We start from the raw sequence: 18,341 nt of genomic DNA on the forward strand, positions 1-18,341 counted from the left end.
GCAGTTTCCCTCGGGGGCAGCAGAGTGTTTGATCTTTTGTCTCTCTCTCTGACCCTATTTGCAAATATATACCTTTTGTGTTGCTAATAGAGTGTGTCTGTGGCTGAAGGTTTTTTTCGCCTCCCGAGAAACGAACCGCGATTTTTACATCAGGGAGGTGAGTCCATGCCAGCCAAGGTGGGGTTTGGCCTGGGGCAGCCGTCCCTGACTTCCCCAGTGCGGCGTGGCAGCAGTGGCTCATCACAGCACATGGGACAGCTACTCGGCACGCTGCATCACGCCCTGTCCCACGCGGAGGAGTCTGCGTGCTGCATGGCCAAACCCAGCCCTGGATGCAGCAGATCGGATCAGCTGGCATCTCCCCGCCCCGCTGCCCTTGACAGTTCGCCAGAGCTCATTAAGTGGCCCTCCAGTCCAAATAACTGCCTACCCCTGGAAGAAACAGATGCAGTAGGTATAACCAAGCATTATTCGCTGCCAGAGAAGTCATCAGACTGGCTGATGGAGAGGTGCACAAATCCAGAGTCCTCCACAAGGATGCCTGTTTTTATAGCCATGGATGCATCATTAGCTAATGCTCAATTAGTCACATAGGTTCATTTTTAGACACTTGTTTAAGAACCACTGAGAATGCTAATCACATGCCAAGCCTGTGCTCTTAACTAGATGGCACCTGCTAACCTGCATGAGCTTTGCTGGTACCGCATCCTTTGCACTTGTTATAATTATGGTACTTTGTCCAGAACTGAGAAAGCAGACCGGCACAGCTTGTCATTACTCCAAGATGCCCTAACCTTTTCTAGCCATACATTGTGCCTCCCTGGTTAGTGCCTGCAGCTATCCCTGCTGTGCAGATGCATCCTCTCTCAGATCAGCCAGGCACACAATCTAGCTCTTTAGGAGGCTTTACTGATTTAACCCTCACAAACCTGTCCAACAAGACCAATAGTGTCGCATCCGACTGCTTTTAAATCCCCGAAACATTTAAAATTGGGTTGCCAGGGGGCAGCTGCCCAGCTCCAGCTCCAGAGGCATGACAGTGAGACGCTTTAACCACAACGCCATCACATTGTGGACCGCAGGGATCTTAAACTGGATGCAAGCAATCTGTACTAGGGAAAGGAAAAAGGGAGCTAAAATCTGCACGTCCTTTTCCAAGGGGTGAAAATAATCTAGCATAAAGCGATTCACTATTTATGATCTTACGTCTTGAGAAGCCTACATTACCAGAGCCCAGAGCAGGTGCTGAGAACGGCCACTGATCCTGGGACATCTTCTACGTATCCAGTGTAGAAGCAGTCATCCTGCAAGGTCCAAAATGATTTTATTCTAGATCAGGTGGAACACCACATATTATCAGTCACACAGAGCACCCCGGGCTTATTATTCACACATCCATGGCACCTAGCTGAAGATGTCTGTATGCAGAAAAAAAAGAGGACTAGTGGAAACGAGACTATTTTTTAATACAATAAAAAGTGAAAGTGAAGGAATAATGATGAAGGATGGTCAATTGAATAGCCAAACTACGTAACACCTAGACCTAGGTAGACTGCACATGTAGACTGGCATTATCATTACACCAGTGTAAAAGAGCAGCAGATAGACAAAGGATATACCCCTTAGCCATGTTAACTTTGCTGAATCCAATGGGGGGAGAAGTCAAACAAGAAGCAGGAATAAAACTCTACCCGTTTATGTTAAATGAGTTTAGATCTCATTCAACATTTGATAAGGCAAGGGGGTTATCATTTCAGGGAGGTGCAGTTCGAGCTGCCGCCGCATGCAGGTACCGCAGGCCGGCTGCATGCCGCTCTGTGCCGAATACAAAACTGATGCCAGCTCTATACCAGGGGTCATCTGCCCAGGCTCACTGCTCCACCTGAGGCTTCAAGAAATGTAATAGAAGTGTTTCGCTTTATATGGAAATTGAACGCTAGGCAAGACGGCAAGAAGAAAGCAAAAGGAATCGTCGGCCTTATCTGCGCAACAGTTTCCCATGACCTGCTCCATGTCAGCCAACAGGCTGTGCCCCTTATCATTATAGCAAGTTGTATCTGGCTCTAACCCTTTCCAAGAGAAACCCTTTCCATGAGATTGATTCATTTTCCTGAAAAAAAATAAATGGCTCCTTCCTTTCCGATAACTTGATGAAGGACTGGTCCCCGAAGGAAGGCAGGGTTAGATGGCCAGAAGTGGTAGAGCCTAGAAAAAGCCACCATAAGAGGGCCAAAGTTTCCTCTTATTTATCTGCATGTCAATTGTGCCAAAAGGCCCCAGACAAGATCCGTGGCACTGCTGCCCTCTCTGCGCCTCCCCGTCTCCCTCCCCAGGCTCAGCACTAGGCAAACGCATAGTAAGAGACAATCCCATCCTGGCCCTGAAGAGCTCAAACAGACAGTTAAAACAGGGGAAGAGAAAAAAGACAGAGAGGTGAAGTGTTTTGCCCACTATGACAGCAGGTCAGAAACAAAGCTGGGAATTAAGGGTATTAGTTCTGCACTAGATATATTCACTAAGCACAGCGGAGCCTTTTTGCTCCATCCCTTCCATGTTTGGGGGTCGCTGTACTGGAAGGTAGGAAGCAAGAAAATATTCTTAGAAGACAATACATATTCCACATAACTACTGACACATGGGGAAAGAAATGAAGGTGCCACATTCACTGACACAGGGACACGGGACTAGAAAGGGCTTCAGGGCTATCAAGTCCTAACCGCTTTTAAGTCAAAACACAATGAAAGGCAGAAAGAGCCCTTTTGTTTTGTTTTTTTTAAAACTTTTCTTTTAAACCATTTATGTTTTGGCTGCTTGAGAACCCATTTTCTGCAGATTCTTCCCCTCTTTTCCATTAAAAGTTTGATACGGTCTCCCACAGCATTCTTGCAAGCAAGCTAAGTACGGCTTGGACGAATGGACTGTAAGGAGGGTAAAAAGCTGGCTGGATTGTCGGGCTCAAAGGGCAGCAATCAATGGCTCGATGTCTAGTTGGCAGCCGGTGTCAAGTGGATGCCCCAGGGGTCGGTCCTGGGGCCAGTTTTATTTAATGTCTTCATCAACAACCTGGAAGATGGGATGTGGCGTACAATCAGCAAGTCTGCAGATGACACCAAGCTGGGGGGGAATAGTGGATATGTTGGAGGGCAGAACTAGGATTCAGAGAGACCTGGACAGATTGGGGGATTGGCCCAAAAGGAATCTCATGAGGTTCAACAAGGACAAGTGCAAAGTCCTGCACTGAGGAGGGAACAATCCCCTGCACCGGTGCAGGGTGGGGGTGACTGGCTGGGCAGCAGCTCTGCAGAAGAGGACATGGCAGTGCCAGGGGACAAGGGGACGCGGGTGCCCGGGCTCCGTGCCGCACATCTGCATGGCAGTGCCAGGGGACAAGAAGCTGAACAGAGGCCAGCAGTGCGCCCTTGGTGCCAAGAAGGCGACCGGCAACCTGGGCTGCATTGGGAGGAGAGTTGCCAGCAGATGGAGGCAGTGATTCTTCCCATCTATTCGGCACTGGGGAGGCCACATCTGGAGTCCTGTGTCCAGTTTTGGGCCCCCAGTACAAAAGGATATGAACACACTGGAGAGAGCCCAGTGGACGGTGATGAAAATGGTTTGAGTGTTGGGGGACAGGACTGGTGAGGAGAGGCTGAGGGAACTGGGAGGATTTAGTCTGGAGAAGAGAAGACCGAGGGGGATTGAACAGCAGCCTTCACCTCCCTGCAGGGGGTTGCAAAGAGGACGGAGCTGGGCTGGTCTCAGTGGGGGCAGGTGACAGGACAAGGAGCAATGGGCTTCAGCTGTAGCAAGGGGAGTTGAGGTTGGATATTAGGAAAAACTTTCTCATGAGGAGGGTGGTGAAGCACTGGAACAGGCTACCCAGAGAGGCAGCGGAGTCTCCATCCTTGGAGTTTCCTAAAAGAGACCTGGGTAGAGAAAGCCTGGGCTGGGATGATGTAGTTGGGGCTGGTCCTGCTTGGAGCAGGGGTTGGACTAGATGTGACCTCCCAAGTTCCCTTCCAATCCTTGTTTTCTATGATTCTATGATTTAATTAAGAGATTCAGGATTTTGCCACTGGGTTATTAATTAGTGGTTCATTAACCATATCCTGCGCTAATTTTATCTTCCATCTGCCCAGACCATGGCTAACCTAGTACACAGACACATCCTTAGATTATATTCCAGTGAACTCCCAAGATTTTGCTAGCAACTCAGCAATGCACAGCAGAGCAGTTTACTTTTACTGAGACCTGTACCTTCCACCATGCTCATTTCAGACTCACCTGAATATATGGATAATCAGTTATCAAATCTCCTCTTGTGTTATAAGTAAAAACAGGGAAATTTTTGGCTATGTACATCCTGAAAACAAAAATGAAGAGCCCTAAAATTAGACATGAAAACAAAGACCCCTGCCATTTGTTGCCCCGATGCATGCAAACTGTTGGTTTGAAGCATGAGCAAGACATAATCAACTCAATAGCATACATCTAGCTTAGCTATAGGGATCCATGCTGTAATTATATTACTTACATGTTATAGATGGGGAAACTAAAGCACTAGGTAGTAAAGGCAACCAGAAATGAGTGCAGCAGAATAGAGATACTGAGCTAGCTAGCTAGCTTCAATGCCGTGACAATAATGTGGTTGGATTGTTCTTTCGGATGTTATATGTTGAAGTGGTTTCAACAGAAATCTCGTGGCAACTAATTCATCCTGCTTCAGCAGCTGTCGCCTGTCCAAAACCACTCACTCAGGGCTCCACAGGAAGCACAGGACAGAGAGGAACAGAACCCAATCCAGGGCCCTGTGCACTGATCACAAGTCACACTCAGCTATTTAATCTCCAGATACTTCATTAGTTGACTATAATTATATGCAACTGTTATTAAGAGGTGCCTGGCACACTTTACACTTCAAACATGAATAACCGGTTAATGACGTCTTGTAAAGAGCTGCCCAGACCGTTAATGCAATGGACGGCGTGATAAAACGAGGAACACACCACACAAAAGATGGGCTTCCACGTCATTTGTTTACACGCCGAGTGTTACGGCATGTGTTTACATGTCATTACACAAAGGATGTGCTATAATTATAGGGCCAACATGCAGGGATCTCCCCCAAAAAGCAGTTCCGATCTCTCTGAAATATTTTGTCCAGCCTCTCCAACCTTTTCCTTGGCATAAGATCAAATGAGGGGAAGTTCATAAGGGTTGGCAAAGCTAAACAATATTTTTCAAAAACATTTAAAATGGAAATACATTTTTACTAGAAACGCTTGTCCCTCCATAATTACTATGGCCCAAAATAAAGCCATTTTCCTTGCAATACATTCCTCCTCTTTTTTCACCTTCTGTTATTGCTCCTTATCTAGACTGACACTGCTTTGGGGCAGGGCTTTTTCTGCATACATGAGTGTCAAACCCCACATATAACTATTTTGCTATAAAAAGTGCGGAAGAAAGAATGGAAAGAAAGCACTTACTTCTTTCGTAGTAGATGAACACCATAGTTATGTCCTTCTATTTTAATAACATAAGACACCGCCTCCTAAAGCATTAAGAAGAATTTAACAGTAGTCAAGAATATTTTGCTCGACCACGTCCTACAGTCACTCTTCCAAGCCGTAGATTTGACCCATCTCTACAGCTGCACATAGAGCAGGTTGAAATTCACTCCATTCATCAGACCCCAACAGGGAAGTTTTCAAGAGGCGTTTTCCTAACACTGCCACCACTGGATCAGTGTTACGGGTGCACCGATGAAGATTTTCTTGGTCGATACACATAGCCCACTATTAACCAGCCATATTGGCTGATACCGATCCAATAACCGATTTACAGCACAGACAGGCAGCATGGGGAGTAGCTCCCTGCAGGTAAGCCTATGGAGGGGAAGAGGCATGGGGGAGAGAAGAGGCATGGGGAGGCAGATTGAGTACCCCACAGTGAGGGAGGGAGTGAGGCAGGAGCAGGGGCAGAGGCTGTGGGCTCTTCCCAGCCAGGGTGATGAATGGGACCCAGGGCCAGGGCAAGGAGCAGGACAGAGCCATGGGCAGCTCATCCAGGGGATCAGTGTCCCAGCACACAAAACTGACAGTGGGGCCACTTGACATAAAGGTTGGATGAACTTTAATTCAAGCGCTGCTGCCACCATTTTTAAGTGCAGGGATGCTTTTAACCGGAGCAGAGCCAAGCAGGGCGAGGGTGGATGTGGGCTGCCCACTGCAGGCTCGGGACCCTCCACAATGCTGCCTTTGCCCCGGGGGCCTGAGCTGGCCATGCGCCTCCTGCTGGGCAGGGGGTGCACAACCAGCTCTGGCCCCTGGGGCAAAGGCAGCAGAGCGGAGACCTCTGAGCCCACAACGAGCAGCCTGCATCTGCCCTGCTCACAAAAATGGGGGTACGTGCCCCCTCCAGGCCTCACCTGGGGGTGGGCACAGTGGCAGGGAGCCATCTCCCTTCCCTACTCCTTCTGCACCCACTGAATAAGCGATGTGTGGCTCTGTGCTGTTCCCTGCCCTGGCCCCTGGTCCCATTCACCAGTGTCCCCAGCCCCTGGCCCAACCCCTCCCTCACTTGATCTGCACCCCGCCCCCATGCACCTTCTCTCCCCCACACCCCTTCCCCTCCTCAGACTTAACTGCAGGGCGCTGCTCTCCACGCTGCCTGGCTACATCTTGGCCCCATGCACTCATGCGACTGTGCACATGTACACGGTGTCTGGGGGCACAGCCAAAAGGCATATTATGTTTATCAGTGACAATTATCTGCTACACCGGGCAAAACAAGCCAAGAGCTAATATGTTAATTTTCCTTTTATCCGTGCCGATCCGACACACAACCGACATGTTGGTGCACGTCTAGTATTAGCAGCCCAGAGACCCTTAGTGCAAACTAACCTCCTGAGGGCCCTTCAACCCTCATGGTCTATAATTTTAAGAAGGGGCCCCCAAGCATGGAAACAGCCACCCTACACATGTTGGGCGATCCTAGTGAATGCCAAGGTCTGGGCCTCATTTCACCACCTCTGGGGAATGTGGGGAGCAAAATCACCATGCTCATTGATCTACCCTTCACTATACTGTAGCACCTGATTCTTCCTCTCATGTGACCCAGGGAAGGATACCTCCATGGGAGCCAGCTATGCATGCCAACTCTGTCCTCCTGTCCTCCAACTTCCTGTCATCAGGTGCCATGAAGGTGCAATTTTTATCATTGGCAGAGAGAGGGAGGAAGAGAAGAGGGTTGTATTTTATAAACAGTGCCCCTTATATATCAGAATATCCAAATTTACCATCATATCAATAAAACATGTTCAATGCAAGTATAACCCAATGTGGGTATAGACTCGAGCACTTTTTCTGTATTAATGGCCTCAGCCTTGCTAATAGTGGTGCACCTGCACAAATACCAGCAAAACTCTTGTAAAAAGAAGTGGAGTATGTCCTGCTTTGCCACCTGGTTTGCCAATCTCGTTCTAGCCACCCAGGTCTCAGTCTTGGTCCCGTATTCATAGAGATCTCTACTTTGTGGGAATGTTCGTAGAATCATAGAATAAAATAAATGAGGGTTGAAGGCAGCTCAGGAGGTCACATCTAGTCCAGGCCCCTGCTCCAAGCAGGCCCAGCCCCAACTACATCATCCCAGCCAAGGCTTTGTCTACCTGGGTCTTCAAAGCCTCCATGGATGGAGAGTCCACTACCTTTCTGGGTAACCTGTTCCAGGGCTTCACCACCCTCCTAGTGAAAAAGTTTCTTCCTGATATCCAACCTCAGTTTCCCTTGCTGCAGCTTGAGCCCATTGCTCCTTGTCCTGTCATCTGCCCCCACTGAGACCGGTCCAGCTCCATCCTCTTTGCAACCCCCTGCAGGGAGGTGACGGCTGCTATTCAATCCCCCTCACTCTTCTCTTCTCCAAACTCTTCTCCCCAGTTCCCTCAGCCTCTCCTCACCAGTCCTGTCCCCCAGCCCCACAACCATTTTCCTTGTCCTCCGCTGGACTCTCTCCAATGTGTCCACATCCTTTCTGTAGTGGGGGGCCCACAGCTGGACACAGGACTCCAGATGTGGCCTCCCCAGTGCTGAATAGAGGGGAAGAGTCACTGCCCTCGATCTGCTGGCAACACAGCAAAGGGAAGACCAAGGTGCATAGTGATTTTTGCGCCCCACCCTAGGTTTGCCAGTGGTGATGAAATGAGCCCTGTATGCTGTGAACAATAACACAGTAAAAGTATCTGAACACTGTAAAATGTTTAAAGAGGCTTGAGCCCCTTCCAGATCAGGTTATTTCAGTACCTTGTACAGAGGTTCTTATTTGTGCCATGTCAGATAATAAATGTCAAGCCTGTATGTCAAACTCCACTAATAAAAATATTGATGGCATTTACACAGGTAAGAAGAAAGTGTCATTATTATTATCTATCCTTGTGCTTGAGACTCGATCAAAATCATCAATGGGCCAAGAAACACCCCCTTCCCCTCCAGTGCCCAAAGGGATCAGAGAGGCATTCATTCTTCCACTGAACCGGCTGGGATTTGCCAGAGACTGGACTCACGAATCACTCCTCTAAGGCCATAAGAGCCAAGCCTCTTTTCTTAAAGAGATGCATTACCTTGGAGCCATCAACTCCTGCCTCTAGCTTTCTTGGCACTATTACTTCTGAGTAGGAGAATTTTGCAGTCTCCAAAATGCCTAGAAAAGAAATAGTCACACATTGGAAAAACAGAAGATTGAAGAAGTTTACGGCAGCTGCGGCACACCCTTGTACCACGATGTGTCATTCGATGCAAGTCACTTGGCTGCACGTGAAACAATTTTAACACAAGGAGGATGAAATGTTATTTGCAAATGACTTGAGAAGACAGGAGAGAAAAAGGAGGAATGGTATTTTAGTTCCTAGTCTTCTTTTCCCAGCCCAGCCCAACCGAACCTCCCTGCCAGGATCCATCCTTCCTTCCCTCTCAGCTGTCTCCCCTCAGCAAATACCCATTCTTCACCAAATGAAGCCCCTAATACCCCTTCATCCACCACCTAATGCTACAGCCTGCTTCACTCTTCTGACATGAGCCCCTGCTCCTCCAAACCTCCTCTGTGTCACAACCAACCAGGTTGGCCTCCACCTCCCCATCGCTACACTGGTACCCGCTATGTGCCCTCTCCCCCAAGTATCTCCTACAGCCCGTGCTCAGTTCTCTGTCCCCCTCTCGGTCCTCTCAGTTTAACAACCCTGATCTTGGCTCCTCGTGGTCCTGCTTCCTGCTGTTTCATTCCCAAAAATGACACCCTCAGAAAACCACATTCCCTTCTGTACTCCTTGCACATCTCTCCTGGGCGGGCCTTGTCTAGGTCTCAAAATCCCCTCTCGTCATGCCGTATTTCTGCACACCCAAAAATATCCCCATCGGCTAGATCCGTTTCCCCTTCTTTGCTCAGATCCTCCAAAAATCCCCTTAGCAAGACATGTTTCCTTATCCTTCCTCTACACCAGTGGCGGCCAACTTTCCCGGCAGACATGCCTAGAGATTGGGAGGCCCGGGTTTACCAGCAGCCCACCAGCAAGCTGGCAGGAACCACGTGCAATACTCCTGGCAGGCAGAATTCGATCAGAAATCTGCCCAAACCAATTAAGACCTGCAAACTGTTGCAATAGAGGTATTTTTGATGCAAGTATCTGTTGTTTTGAGGCTCGGGGGACAGTGTGTGTTCCCAGCTAGCTCGTGGTGTCCTGGTTGCTTGCAGCTGTGTGCTCTCAAACCGTTGCCTGCAGCCAGCTTAAACACGGAAGCAGTCTTTAAATACCTGAGGGGCTGCCGTAAAGAAGAGGGAGACACCTTTTCCCTTTTGCTGCAGAGAGGAGGATGCAGACGAATGGCTTGAAGTAGCAGCAAAAAGCAGGTTTTGGATCTTACCCAGGATCTCTTGAGTGCATATTAACATTTCCCAGAAGCAAGACGTGGACTGCCACAGTCGCCCTGCCTCATCTGTAGTGAGAGCGCTGTGTCGGGGCGGCTGGCGTCTTACTACCAGGCTGGACTGCATGGGATAATTTGCACGGGGCTGATCCTGCCTCAGGCAGGGGCCAGATGCGATGTGCAGCCCCGTGGCCCTACGATCCTCTGTGTGGTGCAACAGCTCAGAGAGGTTTACCATCTGAATGCAGGGTACTTGCTAATTATTACTTTTTTTAAAATTTTGTGCCTCGGGCCAAAGGAGGCAAATCAGTTCCAAACCCCACCTGCCGAGCAGAGCTCGGCGTTCAGCTCCACGTGACGCTGCCACCAGCGAGGATCTGACTGCCCAGACTTCGGTACCCGCGGACCCAGGGCGGCATCGCGCGGGCAGGTGTGCCCCCGAGTCTCACTTGCCCTTCGCCAGAAGGCCGAAGGCGCGAGGCAGGGAGACATCCCCCCGGCGCGCACGGTAAAGCACAGGTGAGATGCTCAGCAGAAGCAGACTCCTGGGAGGGCTGCCCGCGGCGCAACGGACCCGTCTGCGCTGCGCAAAGCTGTGCGAGGGCAGCCGTGCAAGGGTCTCCCTGTTCAGGGCCGGCAACGCTCCCTTCACGGTGGCGGTGACCTTGGCACCTGCCCTGCTCGGCGGCGCCAGCGGGAGTCCACGGCACGTGCAGGCCGCGGTCCCCGAGGGGCGGGGACAGGGGCGTTCGCAGCCACGCGCCTCGTGTCTCTGCAGGGAAGCCCCTTCCCCTGGGCTCTTTGCCCAGCCCAGGGCACCCGCACCCGGCTGGGGGCCTGCATCCCAGCCCTGGGGCCCCTGCCCCTTCCCCTCGGGAGGGGGCACGGGGCTGCGCTGCTGGGAAGGGGGTGTGGCCCGTACCTTACCCAATGGGGGATGGGGCGTGGCCCAGCTGCCACCCAAACCAGTCGGAGAAGGGGGCGTGGCCCAGCCGGGACAGTGGGGGGGGCCCTGCCCCACAGGGAGGAGGGAGAGGGGCGTGGCACAGCCGCCCCATAACGAGTGGGGAAAGGGGCGTGGCCTAGCAGACAGGGCCCAATGGGAGAGAAGGGGGCGTGGCGCAGGCCGGGGCGTGTCGTTCCCGTAACGACCCCCCGGCTCCGCCTCACCCGGGCCGAGCAGCAGCAGCGGCAGCAGCGCGCGGAGGGGCCGCGTCCCCGCCATGCCTCAGCCCCGCCCCAACCGCCCCCTCCAACTGCCACCGAGCCCCGCCCCGAGGGGCGCGGGGGTGCAGCCGGCCTGCTCTGGGGCTCCGGCTGCTCGAGGGGCCTAGCTCGCGGCCTGCGCCTGTCCCCGCAGCCCTGCCCTCCCTGCCTTGCAGGTGCTGCGTGCCCCCAGTGCCTCCACGCCCTTTTCCGTCTTCCTGGCTTCAACCCCCTCGGCTTTAGCTGGGCCTGTTAGCCTAAGCCCACTGCCCCGGACCTCGGCTTATGAGCTCCAGCTCCTGTCCTGCCCGCTCGCAGCCTGGCTCCCCGGCCCTGGACCCTGCCCCTCTTGGGCTTTGGCCCTTCTCCCTCCTAACTGCAGGCTAGCTCTGTTGCCCCGGGGTGTCACCGTGGACCCTACCATGAGGTGATGGGTGCAGAACACAAAATCACCCACGAAAATCTCCGTGGCCTGATCAGAAGGTCTCCTGGACCCAGAAAACTTGCAATTCCCAACTTTCAAGAGCATCTGACAACACCCATCCTCCTTCTGTGACACTTATGGACATTATAACATCCCAGGTGCCTCTTGGTACTTGGTTCCTTGCGACTTGACCTTGATTGACCCTGGCCCCCAATTTCTTTGGCTGAAACTACCCTTACTGAGTCAGGAGAACTTGATGAGCATTGCGTCTCAGGCAGGCTCCAGCCTGATTTATTTCCCAGGACCCAAGGTTCATTCATGACATTGGAGCAGTTCCTACAGCTGGAGGCCCCTTCCTCAAATCAGCCATAGCCGGTGGTAGTGAGGCTGCCCTTTGTGCACTGAGACCCCTCGCAAGGCAGTTGAGATTCACCGCGTTGACCGGCCGCTGTCGGGGCTCTTGCTAAGCTCGCCTCCCTGGCCCGACACTCAAGGTGGTAGCTCAGCAGGGAGCTTCCACTGTTGCTGGCTTAGCCTCGGCAAGCAACGTGAGACTTGTGGAGGATGGGGCTGTTCCGGGTGATAGATGTTCATGGACCGGGAGGCAAGCTTGGGAATATGAGGAATCTTTTTCAGGCAGGTGCACCGCTTCCACGTGGTGAATGGCAGGTCCATCCCGTCCCCATCTTCTTCAGGCAGGTGCACCCCTTCCCCAGGGTGAGCTCCAGGTCCACCTCTTCCCCATCTTCAAGCAGGTGCACCCCTTCCCCAGGGTGAGCTCCAGGTCCACCTCTTCCCCATCTCCAAGCAGGTGCACCCCTTCCCCATGATGAGGTGCAGTTTGGGGTATGTGAGACTTGCAGCCACGAACCCAGGGCCCTGACCTGACCGGTATGGCTCTCTGCCCCAACCTCCAGCACTGACACAGCCTCCGCTGACTCCCGGCCACCTCCTATCACCCGACCTTCCACTTCCCATACATAAGATGAGGGAGAGGACGTCTAAGTGTCCGGCTTCTCCAAATTTTAGGCAATACTCAGATTCCTTTCTTCGCCTGGTTTCCTCAAACATCTTGCTCATGACTTCTGCTCTTCTCTTTACCGCAGGCTCCTGATCCACCTTATCCCTAGACGCTGCTTGGCCTTTATAACTCTGGCTTTTACCCTGATCCTGTAAAATTGCTCTTTGATGGGCCCCCTGGGCCTGGCTGCCCATGTCCTGGCACTGGTAAATGTAAAGAGGCAGAAGTCCCTCTAGGCAGCGTCATCCAGAATGGCGCACTGGGAGCTATGGAGAAAGAGGTCAATCCTGGTCTAGATGGAGCCCTAAATGCAGTGACCAGACTGACATTGAAAACCCTGGCTGGGCTGATAGAGATGCATTGAAATCCTTTGCAGCTGTTTCAGATGAGAAGAAAAACAGCTGTGATTACAACCCAGGCAGGAATGGGTTTTGTTTTCCTCGGTACGTAAGCGGCTAAGAATGACAGCACCCCGAGAAGCTTCTTGTTTTAGGTGGAGCCTCCTCTGCAGGGCAAAAGCAAGGCCATACAGAAGCTAAATAAATCACTTGTAGTCTCGTGTGCAATTTGATAACCGCATTACAAGTTTGCGAAGCAGTGAAAGCCTTCTGAGCTTTCTCGTTCATCCTGGGATGGAACAGCCGGTGGTCCAGTGAATCTGTAACCACGATACTGCAGAGAAAGATGTCTCAGTCACGTTTGTGTGTCAGGTTTTGTCTGCCTACCCCACCGCTCTTGCAGTTCCATGTGTCAGGGAGGGTTTTTAAGTCTCCCTTGGGGGCACTCTGGCTCCTTACCTAGTAGGATCCATATTGAGACTGCACCACCTTAGCTGACATCAGCTGCTGATGCATCTGTGCACGGCCATATTGACCTGGGATGGGAAATGAACTCCTATAATCAGTCCTGGGGGATATATAGTCTGCCAGTCCTTCCTGAGTTCACTGCACTAAACTCATGTGTTAACCATTCACGTGTGCTGCATTTCCGAAGGGAAAATACTATTGCAGAACTGTCCTGAAACCAAATATTCTCTGCTTTTTCATGAACCCTTTACTGAGAATTTTTCTATCTAATTTAGCTACCTGTGTTCATGTACTATTTCCTACTGTCATCCCCTCAGCTCCCCCTCACGCAGGACGGATCAGAACATCAATTGTCTTTGGGGATATGTGAAACCTGTGGAGCCCCCAAATTTGTGGGACCCATCACACCGGTGCTACACCAGATGTGGCAGAGAGAAAAGTGGGGGGGTAGCTTCTGAACAAGTGGGAGATGAGGAGGAGGGTGTGCTCTTTGCACAGGATGTTCCCCCAATCACAAAGCCAGTCCCGGGACTAATGCTGCTGCAGTGGCTGTATTTCATTACAGAAGGCAAAGAAAGAGCCTCATCCTTCTCCCATTCGAATCCATGCAGATTTTCCCATTGACTAGAATGGGAGAAGATCGAGGTCAAAAACATTATCCCAAATCATTATTTGTAACAAAGGTTTTATGCAGGTCGGAGGACTTGCTGAGCATTGTTGCCGGTTGACTGATATCTCCTGTCTTTCCTGATGTAGGTAAAACATCTCCGTGGGGCTTCCTCTCGGGTATCAGCACGTCCCCAGGTACAAGCATCTTTACCCAAAAGCACCTGAGATGCAGCAACTGAGAAAGAAAGAAAGGACAATCACAGCGGACAGCCCAAAGGAACAGTTAGATACTAATCCCCCCTTTTCAAAAACTTGGTAACGAATCTGCTACAGCGAAGGCTGATGAGAGCAAGTGAGAAATAGCGCTGGTTAGATCCCGGGTAGAAGTGGGGAAGATGAGGCACAGGAGGTGGCTTGATGTCCCTGAGCTCAGATCACAGTTTCATAACAGAGTCAAGCAAGTTTGGTCACAAATGGCATCCTAAATTCAGACCAGGATGCCTGTGAACATCAAATGTTGAGACTCGAGGAGCAGATACACAATGCAAAGTGAACGGACTTTGCTTCTTAGTGAAAGTGAAGTGGACACACAACACACAGCCTTACCCAGACACCAGTCTCTTTTTTTGTTTGTTTTTGGAGATTACATTACCCTGCAAAAAGCTCTACCCTGCTTTACCCTGCGTGAGTTACTACAGAGCACGTGATGTGCGTCTCATCCTGGCATAGCTATTTACTCAATGCAAACTTGCTCTCCGGCACGGGATGGTGAGGCACGCTATGGCAGGTACTGCAGGCAGGTGCCTCTGGGAGCTGCTCAGACACCTCTCCTTACTCTTCCCAGAAGCAGAGAAATGAGGGTTGGGTGGGACCTCAGGAGTCACATCTAGTCCAACCTCCTGCTCCGAGCAGGCCCAGCCCCAACTGCATCATCCCAGCCAAGGCTTTGTCTACCCAGGTCTTCAGAACCTCCAAGGATGGAGACTGCACCACCTCCCTGGGTCACCAGTTCCAGCACTTCGCTACTCTCCTAGTGAGAAAGTTTTTCCTCATATCCAACCTCAACTTCCCTTGCTGCAGCTTGAGCCCATTGCTCCTTGTCCTGTCATCGGCCCCCATGGAGAAGAGTGCAGCTCCATCCTCTTTGGAGCCATGCTTCAGGTAATTAAAGGTTGCTATTAACTACCCCCCCCCCAGTTTTCTCTTCTGCAGTCTTCTGTTCCTACCTGCCTCCCTCTATTTTGGGGTAAAATCCAGGGTATATTACCCAGTATTAATCATGTTGTATGCCCACCCCTGAGCCTTCCAACAGAAAAGTACATAATGCTCTGACCCGTTATCCTTTCTCCCCTGAATGCCCAGCCCTTGCAACCCTCAGCCTGACATATTTTACACCCTGAGACCCATTGTCTCCATGAGCTGTGCCTCCACCGTGAAAATAAAGAGAGCTCAACCTGCTCCATTTGCTGATCGTTGGCTGCATGCTCTGGACTACTGGAGTGTCAGTGGGTGGAGGGGATGCGGGGGCTGAGCTTTCCTCTGAGCATTTCAGGTTTTTCCAGTGTGTGTGGGGCTCACAACATGCTGGATCAAGACATGAGAACACTATTAATGGGGACATACACAAGACCTTCCGCGCAGTCCTTGGGTCCCACCGAATTTTCCTGAGGGTAACAGACAGCGCGGCAGTAGCCCCGGTAGTTCGCACAGCCCCAATTTCTGGCACCGGCACCCGGACCTGCAAAATCACAAAGTGGACTTTAAGCCTCTCCTTGGAGCTTGCCCCAAGCTGCAAGTCTCTTTGCATCATCGATCTACTGCTGTCAACCGCGACCCAAGCTACGACCCAGGGGCCCCCCTCGCCCTCTCTCTCGTTAGTGAGCTGCACTGACGAGGCGTGACACATTAGGGCTGGACACAGCCCCTGCCTTTTCATGCATTAGCCCAGTAGGGGCCCAGCCAAGTGCCACTCCAGTCCCCTTCTCCTGCCTGATCTGCTGCTCTGCTTTCTGATCCCGAGCCTATCTGCTTGCATGCAGATTGCAATGATCCCTAATCATTTGTGGATCTATGAGCCTACTCCCAGCCCACGTAAAATTTGAGAGGTTGTCACTGATTTTAATGGGAGCAGGATGAGGCTCTACAGCAGGGCTGGATCCGGCCCACCAGTGGATTCTGTGTAGCCTGCGGTGGGTCCTTTGGCCCAGGCGTGAGGGCAGCCCAGGCTGTGGCAGGTGTGGCTAGTCCCACAGTGCAGCAGGGGCAGGGGCAGGGGCAGGGGCAGTGCGCTGGGGGTGCAGCAGCTGGATTCGGCTTCCTAGCAGCCCCCGCGATGGTAGCTTGCTCTATACGGCTGCCACTGCCAGTCTGCCCTGCACCCAGTGCAGGGGGTACCGGACAGAGCGGGTGGGTAGGTGAGTGGGGTCTCCATGGGGCTCCTTCCTTTAATAAGCTGTTACAAACAGAGGGCCACACTGCTTTAAAGCTCAATAACGAATGTATTTTAAAGGCTATCTAAAGGAGTCATTCTTCTCATGCTAAATTTATCACTGGTGCGGAGAGGAACAAGTTTGCACACCCCAAGAGCACTGTTGTGTGCTCTCCCCTGTAGATAGATGGAGAAAATACGTAGGCTTTACAAATTCTGGGTAGCCTTCTCAACAGTGCCTTGAGATCAGTGATCTTCTCCAGGATTTTCAGAGAGCGAAATTAAACAAGAAGAGGTCGAATGACTTGCCAGTGCTCATACAAAACAGTCAATAGCACAACCAGGGGTCCTGTCTCCCGGTCTTCTGTGCCAGCCACTAAACTGGCGAACGTGTACCCCTCACTGGGACACACGGTGCCTTGGAGAACAATATGCAATCACATATCTGCAATGACATGCAATCACAGGTCGGACGGAGGATGGAAACGCAGACGGTTCCTAGCTGTTTCTCCTAAGGTTTTGATCCAAACGAGAAATAAAAGAGGTAAAACACATCTGAATGGAGTGGGGGGGAGGGAATTTCACACCATAGGGAACATGATTTTGAGTGACCAACCAAGCCGTTGACAATACGGCAAGGAAGCTGCTTTTCTGAGTATACATTAAGAAATGATTTGGGGATATTCTCAGCGAGGCTGGTCTCGTGACCAAGCTTCACTGTAATCTTTTGCCCTGAGGATGTGAGACTCGCTACCCTCTTGACGCAGATGCCCTAAGGAATGGCAGAGAACTATGTCCATTTTGCAGATGAAGAAGATAAGGCCCAGAAAGCGATGTTATTTGCTGTGGGTGAGGAGGTGGCCCAGAGTTGAACCCAGCTGTCCTGTCTCCCAAACATTAGATCAGCTTCTCCCAAGCATCACCTATGATTAACACGGCCACGGGGTACTTACAGCTGCTCGTAGCCAGAGCCACCAGCACCAGCAGAAGCAAACCCCGGGGACTCACGGTGATGACCATTTTCCAGGCACCTTCCTGTAGGTGAACAGAATAGCCAGTATCCCTGGAAGCTCGTTATATAGAGTCACTAGGAAGCATGGCGCAAGGGAGCGGTTTTGATCTGGTGCGGTGTCATCAAAGGTCTAATTAATTGTAGGTGACGTAGGGACTTCCTGAGCCATCTCAGCATCAGAGCAGGCTGAAGGAAGGGCTGGGAGGGGAGGCCCCCATTTCAAAGCTCGTTTACTAAATCTGCCCAGACCTGATCTGATTATTGGTATTGAAGCATCTCCTTGTTGTACGCCTTATCATGAGATACCACTTAGGGGCTGCTGAAAAGATCCGCTGTGCAGAGGGAAATGAGATCCGCCTGATCGAGGGACAAGGGGTTCGGTTACACAACGGCATTCATGTGATAAAGGCTCCGAGGCAGACACCGGCCTGATCCGCCTTTACACTCATGCCAAGGTAAATCAGGGGTTAGCACATGGGAGTAAACAGAGGGGGTGACAGGACCCCCAAGTCAGCCAAGGCCGTGAGGGCACAAACTTCTTGCTTCGGTTGCAAAACAGCTGAATTTAAGGGTAAAACCCCCCAACTTGACTAATTAGGGAAAACACTGCAATGGAGCGGGGGAAGACAGAATGCAACATGAAGGTTTCAAATGCACTATCACCTAGCCCGTCTCACTCTAACTAGACTGTGGCTGGTGCTTTCTTCTCAGTGGGAGGCTGGTTCGAGGGGCAGGCGGGAGTCTTCACGGTCTCTGCAGCAAGCTCCTCCTCGCCCCTGGAGGTCTCGGCTTCTCTGCGGCCCTCGGCGGGATGCCTCTGCCCCACGGCTGCAGCCCCCACGTGGCAGACTCCCTCGACCCCCGCTCGCACCAGCGGGCTGGAGGCGCTCACGCAGGTACACGGAGGTGCACACAGGCACG

The 18,341-nt window shown here is 51.7% G+C and overlaps 1 long non-coding RNA gene across 1 annotated transcript; it reads right to left on the reverse strand.

Annotated features, from left to right (window-relative positions):
- Positions 1-13,443: 13,443 nt before the first annotated feature.
- LOC109306417 lies at positions 13,444-17,896 on the reverse strand. Its single transcript, XR_002099986.1, has 3 exons — positions 17,362-17,896; positions 15,604-15,718; positions 13,444-14,215 (listed from the first exon to the last, which is right to left on the reverse strand). It is a non-coding gene; the product is annotated as an uncharacterized LOC109306417 (long non-coding RNA).
- Positions 17,897-18,341: the final 445 nt, after the last annotated feature.

This window comes from Crocodylus porosus, unplaced genomic scaffold, assembly GCF_001723895.1.
Source record: "Crocodylus porosus isolate Cpor-Errol unplaced genomic scaffold, CroPor_comp1, whole genome shotgun sequence".
NCBI classification, from domain to species: Eukaryota; Metazoa; Chordata; order Crocodylia; family Crocodylidae; genus Crocodylus; species Crocodylus porosus.